This window comes from Anolis carolinensis, chromosome 4 (assembly GCF_035594765.1).
Source record: "Anolis carolinensis isolate JA03-04 chromosome 4, rAnoCar3.1.pri, whole genome shotgun sequence".
Classification (NCBI taxonomy): domain Eukaryota; kingdom Metazoa; phylum Chordata; class Lepidosauria; order Squamata; family Dactyloidae; genus Anolis; species Anolis carolinensis.
Window position 1 is genome coordinate 207,254,678 of NC_085844.1, and position 12,462 is coordinate 207,267,139.

Consider the following 12,462-nt stretch of genomic DNA (forward strand, 5'->3'; position numbering starts at 1 on the left):
AAAACTTTTATATCCATATACTGTGGGTTTTAGAAGCAGCAAAGGGCAAGTATAAGGAAGATGGAGGACACCAAAGTAGATATGGTAATAGATGTATATCAGGAGTTTCACAGTAGTGAGATCAGAAAGAGCGCTGTTCTGGGATGTCAAGGCAGTAGGAATCAGCCCAACAGTGAAGATCAGAGAAGGAGATTTAGGAGAGGAGACAGGAGACAGCCAGATCAGAGGGATGATAAGCAAGACTGTTGACATCCCCAAGAAGTTAGATGGAGACAAAGGAAAGAATTGAAAGCCTACATCAAAGCCTGAGAAAGGTAGAGAGGAAGTGATAGGAAAGAACTTACTTACTTACTTATTTATATATTTAATTTTATATCCTTCCCCAGTATGGGATGCAAGGCAGCTTACAACAAGTGAAAAATAAACTACAGCTAAAATATAATTACATAAAATTTTTGAACAATTAAATAATCAACTCTATTAAAAGGCACATAGTTAAAACATTTTTTTCATAGTAATAAAAAAAAAGATGAAAAGCACAGCACATTCCACTGAAAGACTCTCAAAAGCAGCCTAAATCAAAAGGTCTTTGGAGTTCCACAGTCTGGAAGTAGCCACTGAGAAGCTCTCTTCAGAAGGAACTTCAAAGGTTGATGGATGGAACTGGTTCAGTTTCAACAGAAGAATACCAACACTACTATGGCTATTTTGAAAGGGCCAGATAATCAAGGATGCAATGATGGTGGTAGTGCCAAGATGGGGAAATGAGAAACTCAAGTAACTGGAGGGATCAAGAGAGAAGCAGATCATGGAGCACACAACTTCTTTTTTGGTTAATTTAGGTATGAGATCAGATGAGAAGGGGGATTAGCAAAGTCATGGATGGCAGAAACAACATTATAAGGCCAGTGAAGTCAGAAAACAAATGAAAGATCTCCAGAAAAGAGAATAATGTTGAAGTTGGTACAGTACTAGAAATTCTAAGTCATATAGGAAATCAATGGCATCTCACAGTGGTCACCTGCTATTTGTATCCCCTGAGAAACCAGCATGATATAGCAGTTTGAGTGTTGGACTATGATTCTGGAGACCAGGGTTCTAATCCACATTTGGCCATAGAAATCCACTTGGTGACCATGGCAAGTCACAGTCTCAGCCTCAGAAAAAGGCAGAGACAAGCCTTCTCTAAAGAAATCTTGCTAAGAAAATTCAATAATAAGTTCACCTTGATGTTGCCATAACTCTAAAACTGACAAAGATGAGTCTCTAAAACCATGTGCAAATGGGTAAGGACACTTAAATACAGGAATTCATTTTATATTTGCTGTATTTTTGTCAATTTTATTGACTGTCAGCACAGAAGCAAGGGGCATTAACTATCCTGAATTAACCAGAGATTGTACCCATGGTGTTACCAATGTGTCCTAGAGAATCCATCTCCATCTCCAGTCCAAGACTTTGAATCAGGGGCCATTGATTTAAATAATTGATTTACACCATCAAGCAAAAATCCTTATTTAAATGATTGATTTAAACAAAGTCCCTCTGAATAACATCACATTTACATATTTTTTGAACAACAGCACAAATCCAGTCACTAAAATATGTTAATTTGCAGCTCAGTAAAAAGTTTAATACATTTAGGAAGCTACAATGTGTATAATTTTTCCATAATGTTCTTTTTATTAATTTAGAAAATGGCAGTACATAATCACCTTATTCCCTTAGTAGAGTTGCAGATGCTGCATTGGTGCATTGAGTATGATAAGAAATGATTCATTCTTGGAGATAAACAGTTTTTTGGCCTCAATGAGATTTACGGCAACCCCATCATGGAGTTTACTTGGCAAGATTTGTTCAAGGCTGAGACTTGCCTAAAATCACCCAGTAGGTTTCATGGCTGAATAGGAATTAGAACCCTGGTCTCCAGAGCTATTGGTCCCATTTACACAGCCATATAATGCACTTTGAAACTGCATTATATAGTCAGTATAGATTCATATAATGACGTTTAACTGTAGTTTCAAACCACTACTTCATATGAGCTTATACATATGCTAGTTACCTAACTGTGGACATCTAAGTTTATATTAGGAAGGAAAGTGCAGTGCTAGTGTGTCTCTCTTTCCCCAACCCCAAAAAGGTTTCTGAGACCCTGAACCTTTTCCAACTTCTAGTTTATTCCCCACCTGGAATGCATTTTCTTTCCTGAAAGAGTCCAGGAGGAGCAACTTCCATTTAAAATAAGTTGACTGGCTGCAGTTTTCCACCCCCTCATCTCTACTGATACAGCATCCATATCTGGCATAGCCTATGATGACAAATCTGGAGAATTGCAAGCCAACAAAATCAGTAGAACCATAGTTGCTCGCCCATATTCTACAGACTCAGGATCATCCCTGGGTATACATATATGGCTGAGAGTGCATCTACACTGTACAATGAATGCAGCTTGACATCACTTTAACTGCCATGGCTCAATGCTATGGAGTCCTGGGATTCGTAATTTAGTGAGGAACCAACACTGTTTGGCAGAGAGGACTCAAGATCTTGTAAAATGACAGGTCAGGAGTTGTCAAACTGCAATCATTCTGCAGCTACAGCCAAATATGCCTGGCTAGATCGCAGAATGTGCGAAAAAGATCTTGGATTCCTTGTGATCAACAAGTTAAACACGAGCCTACAATGTCATATGGCAGTAAAAAAAGCCAATGGAATTTTGGCCTGCATAAATAGGAGTATAATGTCTAGATCCAGGGAAGTCATGCTACTCCTCTATTCTGCCTTGGTCAGACCACACCTGGAATACTGTGTCCAATTCTGGGCATCACAATTGAAGAGAGATGTTGACAAGCTGGAATGTGTCCAGAGGAGGGCAACTAGATCAAGGGTCTGGAGAACAAACTCTTAAAGAGCTGGGCATGTTTAACCTCCAGAAGAGAAGGCTGAGAGGAGACATGGTAGCTATGTATAAATATGTGAGGGGAAGTCATAGGGAGGAGGGAGCAAGCTTGTTTTCTGCTGCCCTGGAGACTAGGATGGGGAACAATGGCTTCAAACTACAGGAAAGGAGATTCAAGGTCTGGCTGTTTACTGCCTGGGGGAATCCTTTGTTGGGAGGCGTTAGCTGGCCCTGATTGAGTCATATCTGGAATTCCTCCGTTTTTTGAGTGTTGTTCTTTATTTACTCTCCTGATTTTAGAGTTTTTTAAATACTGGTACGTAGATTTTGTTTATTTTGATGGTTTCCTCCTTTCTGCTGAAATTGTCCACATGCTTGTGGATTTAATTTCTCCGGCGAGCGGCGGGCCAGGTGTGGAGCCTTGGGCATGACGGGGAAGAAGGGGCGCCATCCCGCCGGCGGCCTCTAGGGGTCGCTGCGGCGCTTCCGTGCGCAGGGCTCTCTTGCCCCGCAGACCCCGAGAGGCGCGGAGCAAAGGCGGGCGGAGGCCGGGGCGCACCGACTCTCCACCGCGGCGAGGAAGCCGCATCATCACCATCAGCAGCAGCAGAGTCGGCCGAAGAGGAGAAGGAGGAGGAAGAGGAGGCGGAGCAATGCCCACCGGCCCCCGGGACCAGAGCCGCGGGGGCTCGGACGCGTGGCGGCGCTGCTGACGGAGCCGGAGCCACGGACAGAGCGACCGACAGACGGAGGGAGGGAAAGAGGGACGGCCTGCCTTTCCGGGGCGCACCTCGCCCGAAGAGGAAGATGGGGAGCCAGGACACGCCGGGCGAGGGAGGAGCGGCTGTGCAGGGGCGCCTCCGGGTAAGCAGGCGGGAAGTTTGCTCCCCGCAAGTTCGTGGGGTCGGGCGCGCGCGGGGCGTGGAGTGGAGGCAGCTCCTTGGGCTGCGGAGGAGGGTCTGCCCACGAAATCCAGGGAACTTCGTGGCTTGTTCGCTTCCTCTCTGACTTGGAGCTCTGGGAGCCAATGGCTCGCTTGGGGCTAAAGTTTCGGGTTCGGTTCCGGGAGATGGAGGGGTCTAGAAATCGTATCTTTGCTTTTCTTTCCTTTCCCTTTCCCCAGTTTTTGTAATTGAAGGAGAAACGGAGGCTTTCGACATTGGCAGCGTCGCGAAAACCGCTTAGTCTTTTTGTGGCATCTGCGGAAAGGGGTAGAGTTGGGGGAATATGCTCCTTCTCTCTTTCTCTTCTCCCTCCTCCTTTTCCTCCTCCTCCTCTTCGTCTTCTTTTACTACTTCTTCTTTTCCCTCCTCCCCCCCCCCCCTTTTTCAGCATGGCTCCCTTCCCCAGCAGGGTCGCCTTGTGAAATGACATCCCAACTCCGTTTTGACCGTCCCGCTCTCCCGCTTTGCGGACGGTGCGCCAGTGTCTCTTCTCCATTCTTCCCGCGTGTTAAGGGGCAGGCAAGGGGGTTGCTGTTCTGCCCCTTCAAGGCTCAGTCGACATGCAGCACTCCCACTCCTTGTTCCCCACTGGGCACTAGCCAGGAAGAAAGGTCACAACTCCATAGGAGCTGTACTTGGATGTGTTGTCGAAGGTTGTAATGGCCGGAATCACTGGGTTGCGGTGAGTTTCCCGGGTTGTATGGCCATTTTCCAGAAGCATTCTCTCCTGACGTTTCGCCCACATCTATGGCAGGCATCCTCAGAGGTTGTGAGGTGCATTGGAAACTAGGCAAGGGAGGTTTATATATCTGTGGAAGGTCCAGGGTGGGAGAAAGAACTCTTGTTGTTGGAGGCAAGTGTGAATGTACTTGGATGCACCTTCCTTTCAGTCCCGCTCTTCATTAGGAAGACCTGCAGGCAGAGAATTGGAAGCCACAGGGAGAAGGGCCATTGCATGTGTGTGTGTAGATGGACATTCTCTATCTCTCCCTGTACCCGCCCACTCCTAGTGTTCCAAGATTTCTTGACTTCTTCTGTGATCTAGTCCTGCCAAAGTCAACTGCTTAAATTTTTATAAAGTGTTCTTTGCTTTTCCCAAAGCAAAGGTGTTGTCTTTGCTCTCTCTCCATGTCTTTGGAAGGGCAAAGAAGACCTGAAGCAAGCATTGCTTGCTATCAAATACTCAAAATTTCCCAATTCCGGTCACTGACAGTGGATTCCTTTACACTGTAGGCTTGCAGTCTGGCAGGATACGGTGAGGTTTTGCTCTTGTTCCCTGTGGTTGTGCCAGAAGGGGTGTGGTAGGGCAGGCGAAAGGCTTTACAACCCAGAGTGTAGGGCAGGCGCTTGAGGATCCTCTTAGCATCTAGGCGAGGCATCCAGCCATATATTTCCTGGCAGAGGGCCCCCCAGCTTGCTGGCACGTTTGTTTATTTTCTCTTTTCTGATGTTTAAATCTGCCCTGCCGCTTCTGTAGGGACAACTGGGTCTTGTTGTGTCACAGAGCGTTGAATGAGCTTTGAGAGAAGCAAGTGTCTGTTTGAGGAGTCGTGGCTGCCATCCAGTGACACCTTCCTTAGCGGTGGCCTATCTGTTTCCACTGGCGTCTGTGATCTCTCAGTGGGTAGGGACAGCCTCGTGATGCTTAAGACGTGGAGTCCTGGTTTATTGCTAGTTAAGGCACTGTTTCAGCTGTTATTGACCAAGTATAAATAAAAAGACTGTAGTACTTCTTCCTAAATTGCACCCCAACTTTCCTGTGATTACCAATGCTTTCCTCGTTGGTTTCTAATCTGTTTTTCTGTTCTAACCAGTATTTTTTTTTTTTTTTGTAAATGGTGTGGTACATAAACACAATAAATAAATGCACTTCTAAGCCAGCAATTTTTGTGTGCCCCTTTTTTTTGGAGTCTTAGAATATCTGACCTTTTAGCACTATGGGCCATCTTTGTAAGGGACCTCTGTTTTTCTTCTAAAGAGAGAACAGGATACAGATTAAGTTGTCTCAGGAAAATGCTTACCATTTGTGTAGGGGGTATGAGTTACAATATGCTGACTGTGTATCGCAACGTAAAGTCTGTCTATATTGCTTTGCCTTGTATTACCTTTGATACACTTCTTCAGAGGACAGGCTTCTTTGAAAGCAGTACAGTACAAAGAACAGACCCATCTGCACTGGCCTTTGTATCTGAAGGTGCATTGTTTTAACACGTTAGTCAAGGGCCAGTGCTAGTATAGACAGAATGAGGAAGCCCCTCCAAGTAAAAGATTCTGCTGGCCGTAAAAGTATAACAAATGGTTTGGTTATTTAATGTATTATTTATTATTATCACCTTTGTACGCAAAATCAAGGAGAGATGTGCTTGTGGGTTTCTGGATAGTTTTGCCTGAGGCGTTAAAATAATCACCAGCTTTGGTGGAGGGAAGATGGATTCAGAGATTGCATGCTCAGAGGGGATGATACACTAAAGCCATTTCTGCTCTTCTCCCTCTTTTGACTGCAAAAGAGCAATCCCCATGTACTGCTAAACATATAAAAACACACACAGATTCTGCCTTGACTGCTTGGTCAAAGGACCAAGTGAGGATTTTCTATTATCTCCATCATTTAAACTTAATGACAGCCTTCCCCGCCTGATAGGTGAATGAGAATCTGCACTAGCAAAGCATGAGAGGTCAAGTACTCCAAGGATTTTTTTGGGGGGAAATGTGCATTATTCCAGATTGCTGCTATTCACTAGCAAGTAGCTTACATCTCTGATGAGATGGGTACAGAGCTTTTATGTTCTTAACATACTTGCCATTTTTCTGGTCTTGCCCTTTTGCCTGGTCCTAGATTGCCAGTATTCACATGCTCATAGAATTTAATAATACAGCAGAGTCTCACTTATCCAACATAAACGGGCCGGCAGAATGTTGGATAAGCGAATATGTTGGATAATAAGGAGGCACTAAGGAAAAGCCTATTAAACATCAAATTGGGTTATGATTTTACAAATTAAGCACCAAAACATCATGTTATACAACAAATTTGACAGAAAAAGTAGTTCATTACACATTAATGCTATGTAGTAATTACTGTATTTACAAATTTAGCACCAAAATATCATGATATATTGAAAACATTGACTACAAAAATGTGTTGGATAATCCAGAACGTTGGATAAGTGAGTGTTGGATAAGTGAGACTCTACTGTACCTAAGCTTCTTTGACTTTGTATTTCAGCTTTTTATATACTGGAGTTAGTGGTTTATCTGCAGGAACCGTGTTTGTGATTTCAGGAATGTTGCATAATTTTGTGTCCATTTATGCATATATAGCTACAGAGTGTATTTTAGATACTTGGGAATTCTGGGCTGAGCTTTAATTTGTGCATTCATGATTAAAGAAAGCTGTTTTTTTTATTGAACAAATAATGCTGACATCCTTTCTGAATGAATGGATAAGACCATGAGGTTTTGTAGTCTTTTCTGTGGAATCCTAATAATACATTCCTTCCTTAGCTCACTCCTGTTGTAGGAAGCAGCTGAGCCCCAATGCTATCTTACACAAAATGTTTTATAGAGCGGGAGGTACATCTTAGCCATTTTATCAGGCACTCCTATTGAAATGAATGGCTCATAACCCTCCAAATCACTACCATTCTTGGGTTTAAAGGGATTTAGAAATCCTAAGTTGTCTACCCGGCTTGTCTGCTAATCTGTTATGCAACTTTGTGCAAATCTCTTCTCCATAACTGTCTAAAATGCATAGCTTTTTGACCATGCTGAAATGAGGATGTTGTGAGGTCACCAGCTGCCCACCAGCCAGATAATGCCTCTGTGCGCGCGTATGGGTTTGTCTCTGTGTGTATGTGCGTATAGTGTATATACTCATGTCTAAGCCAAAACATTTTTGACAAAAAGTTGATCCAAAAAACCTGGGTTGACTTATGCATAAGGCAATGCTGGAAATCCATGGTAATGGGTATGGTGCAGAGCTTGGGAAGAAAACAAAGAAGAAAAGAGCAATGAAAGTAACCTGCCTCTGTTAGAGTTCCCTCATGAAGGCAAGACGAGAAGCATTCCCATCCCATATGGTGGAGCATGGAAGAAGCACTCCTGTCAATTTCCCCCTTGCAGCCTTGCCTCCCTCCTCATCTTCTTTTTCAGCCCAGGCACTTTTCAGCAGCAACATGGCAGAGCCCAAAGAATATAATACATCTGCCATTTTGGATGCTTGAGATGGAGTGGATCAGCAGTGGCCGTTTTAATAGGAAGACTAATACAAGGCTTATACAGTAAGCCTGCTCCACTCCATTTCAGACACTCAAATTTCCATTGCCTCCTTCACATTGCTGCTGAATGTTGCCTGAGCTGAAAAAGAAAGTGAGAAAGGAGGGAAGGAGAGAGAAAGAGGACTGGAAAGAGAGAGGGAGAATTTGGAAGGAGTCCTGCTTCTATTCCTCACCAAACCAAGAATTAAATCTCTGCTCTTTCTCTTCTAACTATCTTTGTGTTGAGTTCTTAACAGAGGCAGGCTACTTTCCTTGCTCTCTCTCCCCACCTACGTAGCTATTCTTCAGGCCTCATTCTCATTTCTCCCTTCCTTTATATTATTTCCCTCATATGTGTCTGTATATAACATCTCTAATTAACAGATCTCTATGTTCTCTAAATAAGTTCCTTCTATTCATTTTTAAAAGAAGTGGAAAAGATTTTTTTGTTACATAGTCCTAAATTGTACCAATGCCATATCCACAAATCATAACAAAATCCATAATTTTGGTCCCCAAACCTGTCATGGACTTCTACACAAGGCCAACATATCTTCAGTTGCCAGATATGTAGCCACCACAAAATCAGTTGAGTGAATTTTCTTGGCCAAATTTCAAAGAAAACACTCTCGATTCTTGTCACAAATCATCGTAGCTAGTTATTGTGCCTGAAAAGCTTTAAATTCATTGCCTCATAATGATGGCCATGGCAAGATCATGATGAAGTTTATTTATACCCTTTTTCTCTCTCCACAAAGTAGACTCACAGTGGCTTACATTAAAATTATTTCAATACAATTTTAAATCCAAATATATACAAACATTAAAATAGAATTAAACAATGGCATTAATTAACAGTTAAGATCCTTAAAAAATATGCAAAGCTAAAATCATAGCACCCCTGACTTGATCTTAAAAACCTTCTTTAAAAGCTTGCCTGAATAAAAGGGTTTTAGCTTGCTGCCAGAAGGACAGCAGGGAGGGGGCCATTCTGGTTTCCCTGGGCAGGGAGTTCCAGAGTTGTGGGGCAGCCACTGAGAAGGAAGGCTCGCTCTCTCATTCCCACCAACCAAGCTTGAGATGGAGGTGGGGCTGAGGGAAGGGCCTCTCCTAAAGATCTCAGGGACCCAGCAGGCAATGTGGTCAGACAAATATCCCAGACCTGAGCCATATAGGGCTTTAAAGGGTTAGCAGAATATACCAGAGTATAGTGAGGTCAACGTGCATATCACACTTAAGGAGCTTTATTCAAAAGAACAACATAACTGATAAGAAAAGAAACAACTGAGGTCCTACCTCTGGTTAGTCTAAACTCAGTCTTCTGAGGACAAAAGAATGAAAAATTTCTGGAAGGGGACTAGGAAATTGAGTAATAGGAGTTCCAACAATATCAGACTACATATCAAATGTGGGGGCAGGACAGACAGAGATAGAAATTGAGTCAGGAATGGGCTTCCCTACCAAATTTATCCCTATCTATTGCTTTATCCATTTCTCACCAGGAATGCTGCTTTCTTAGTTGAATTCCAACATAATGGTCAGAACCATCACTCTGAATGGTGCCCAGAAACAAACTGCAAACCAGTGGAGCTGCTTCAACTGGGGGGTTGCCTGCTCCCTGTAGCCAGCCTCAGCAACTTGGCTGCAGCTCTTTGGACCAGCTGAAGTTTCTGAATATTCTTTGAAAGCAGCCCCATATAGAGCATGTTACAGTAATCCAGATGGGATGTAACTAAGGCATATACCACCATTCCCAGATCCAGCCTCTCAAGGAACAGGTGCAGTTGGCGCACAAGTTTTCGTTGTGCAAATGCCCTCCTGGCCACTGCAGATACCTGGGCCTCCAGGTTCAACACTGAGTCCAGGAGGACCCTCAAACTGTAGACTTGTGTCTTCAGGGAGAGTGTAACCCCATCCAGCACAGGCAGGATCCCTATTCCATTCTGAGGAGTAATAAAATAGTGGATGATCCCTCTGAATTCTGTGTTCATTATCTTTAGCCAGAGTCACCCACAGGTTAAAGGGAATGTATCAAAACACAATAAAATATATGGATTCCTCTGAAGATGCTAGTCACATATGCAGGCGAAATACTGCTAGAACACAGCCATACAGCCCGGAAAGCACGCAACCCCCTATATGGATGCTGTCATGAAGTGTGAAGACTAATTTTGATAGGAACAACATTTTCTGAAGTGTTTGCCTCTCCCTCTGCCCTTTCTTCTCTGTTAGATGTAGAGAATTCATGAGCATACCATGTGTTAGCATGGCATCTTGAGTTAGAGATGGACTTTGGACACACTGCATATCTCTCTGCAGTTGGTGGAACTCACTGCCACAGGATGGCACTCAGGTTCTGAATTTGGCAAGAGCTATGGTTGATCATTAGCTACATGACAGTAAGAAGAGGCAACCTGGCATGTAGACAGCTATATGAAAATTTGTCTGTAACATAAATATATTGAGTATTTCTAGAATAAGAAAGGATGCAAATGGATAGATAATTTAATTCCCTGCAGATGCTATTGACCAGAGACATAACATTCTACAATCTTTGGCCATTGGCCATTATGTCTGGGAGCTGTAATCCATGATTTCTGAGGGCCACCAGGCTGCCTGCCCTGGCAAGACAGGGTTTATTTGAATAAACAGCTGAAGGGAAATTTAATCCCAGTCAGAACTAATCAGTCTTTTGTAGGCTCATGTTTTACATTGGGATCCTAACATTTATACCCCAGTTCCTTGGAGATGCTTGAGGAAATGTGCATGCTCCCCTTTCTTTTTGATTTCACTATATTTCTATGATGTGAAGTTTGGAGATAATGATTTGCCAAGGTTTTCCTGTAAATTGTAGTACTAGATGCAAGTGCACATGGATATTCCCTGTCCTATTACTATTTTATTATCATTGTCATCTTCTAGAATAATTTATTCCCACAATGAGACTGAAGGAGGCTAACATACTTAAAAGCTGTACAGATGTACAGTAACTTGAATAAAATTAGAAATATGAAGTTATTTAAAAATCAATTGAACAGTTAATAAAGTTAAAACATTAACATGAATTAAAATTGTGTTTCTTCAAGTTGTTTCTGAAGTCACACTGACTCTCAGCATTAAATACCTAGCCTGATTAGTTTCTAAAAATCTGATGGCATCTATGTTTTAATTTGCTGATTGAAGGAAAATAAGGGTGAGACTATCTTGGTCTTCCTAAGAAGGGAGTTCCAAAATCTTGGAGCAGCTACTGAGAAGGCCTCTTGTTTTCTCAAAATGAACTTGAAGAAGTGTAGGGATAGGGAGAAGGCTTCTCCAGAAAATCTTAGAGCTATCCCAAGTCATACAGGGCATCATAAGTCCTCATCAGCACTTTGAGTTATGCTCAGAAACAGACTGATTACCAGTTTATACAATTTACTTGTTGCAACAAGTAAACTGTGTGCTCCCTATGCTCTAGCTCTCTGGGCCACTTGGAATTTTTGAGCGCTTTTCAAAGATAGCCCCACATAGAGTGCATTATAATAATCCAAATATTATGTAATTACCATATTTTTAATTCTGATTATTTATTTATTTATTTATTTACAGCATTTATATTCCGCCCTTCTCACCCCGAAGGGGATTCAGGGCGGATCACATTACACATATAGGCAAACATTCAATGCCTTTTAACATAGAACAAAGACAAAGAAAAATAGGCTCCGAGCGGGGCTCGAACTCATGACCTCCTGGTCAGAGTGATTCATTGCAGTTAATTGCACTGGCTTGCTCTCCCGCCTTTTCCCGAGCCTTTTCCAGGAATGGACACAGTCCAGTAGTCTGATCATTCTACTACAATGGCTGCTCTTTACACAATGTATGGCCATCAAGAGATTCAGGTCTTACTTCTCTTTGTTCTTCACCCCTGAAATGTTCCTGATCTTCCTCATTCTTCTGGGTAGAACCAAAGACAGGTGAAAATTATCAGTGGTCCCTAAGCCTCCAGAGCTGATGCCTCCACTTTCTCCATCTTGCATGTTCCAGTATCTCAGTGTTTCCCAAACTGTGCTCCTCTAGGTGTTTTGGACTTCAACTCCCAGAAATCCCAGCTAGCTTACCAGCTGTTAGGAATTGTGGGAGCTGAAGTCCAAAACATCTGGAGTAGCACAGTTTGAGAAACACTGCTCTACCTTATTGACTCTGATGGGGCTGGCAATCAGGTTGCTTTTGCTCAGATTCTAAGCCATGTCTTTCTCCTGTGCCTCCTATTAAACTAGGAGGGGAGTTCCTTCTCCTTACTTATCTGCAAAATAAAGCTAAATTACAGTCTGAGGAACTCCATACTTTGTTTCCATACCAGCCATGATAGTACTATACATCT

General features: G+C 42.9%; 1 protein-coding gene across 2 annotated transcripts in view; it reads left to right on the forward strand.

Annotated features, from left to right (window-relative positions):
- Nucleotides 1–3,487: 3,487 nt before the first annotated feature.
- The window catches only part of tafa3 (TAFA chemokine like family member 3), a 165,648-nt gene continuing 156,673 nt past the window's right edge, over nt 3,488–12,462 (forward strand). Inside the window, exon 1 of one of the 2 annotated variants that reach the window (XM_008109846.3) lies at nt 3,488–3,766. The gene's annotated coding sequence lies outside the window, so the exon portion shown is untranslated. Of the gene's footprint in view, nt 3,767–4,306; nt 4,529–12,462 lie in introns of those variants that run through there. The other variant, XM_062978665.1, reaches the window with a different exon arrangement.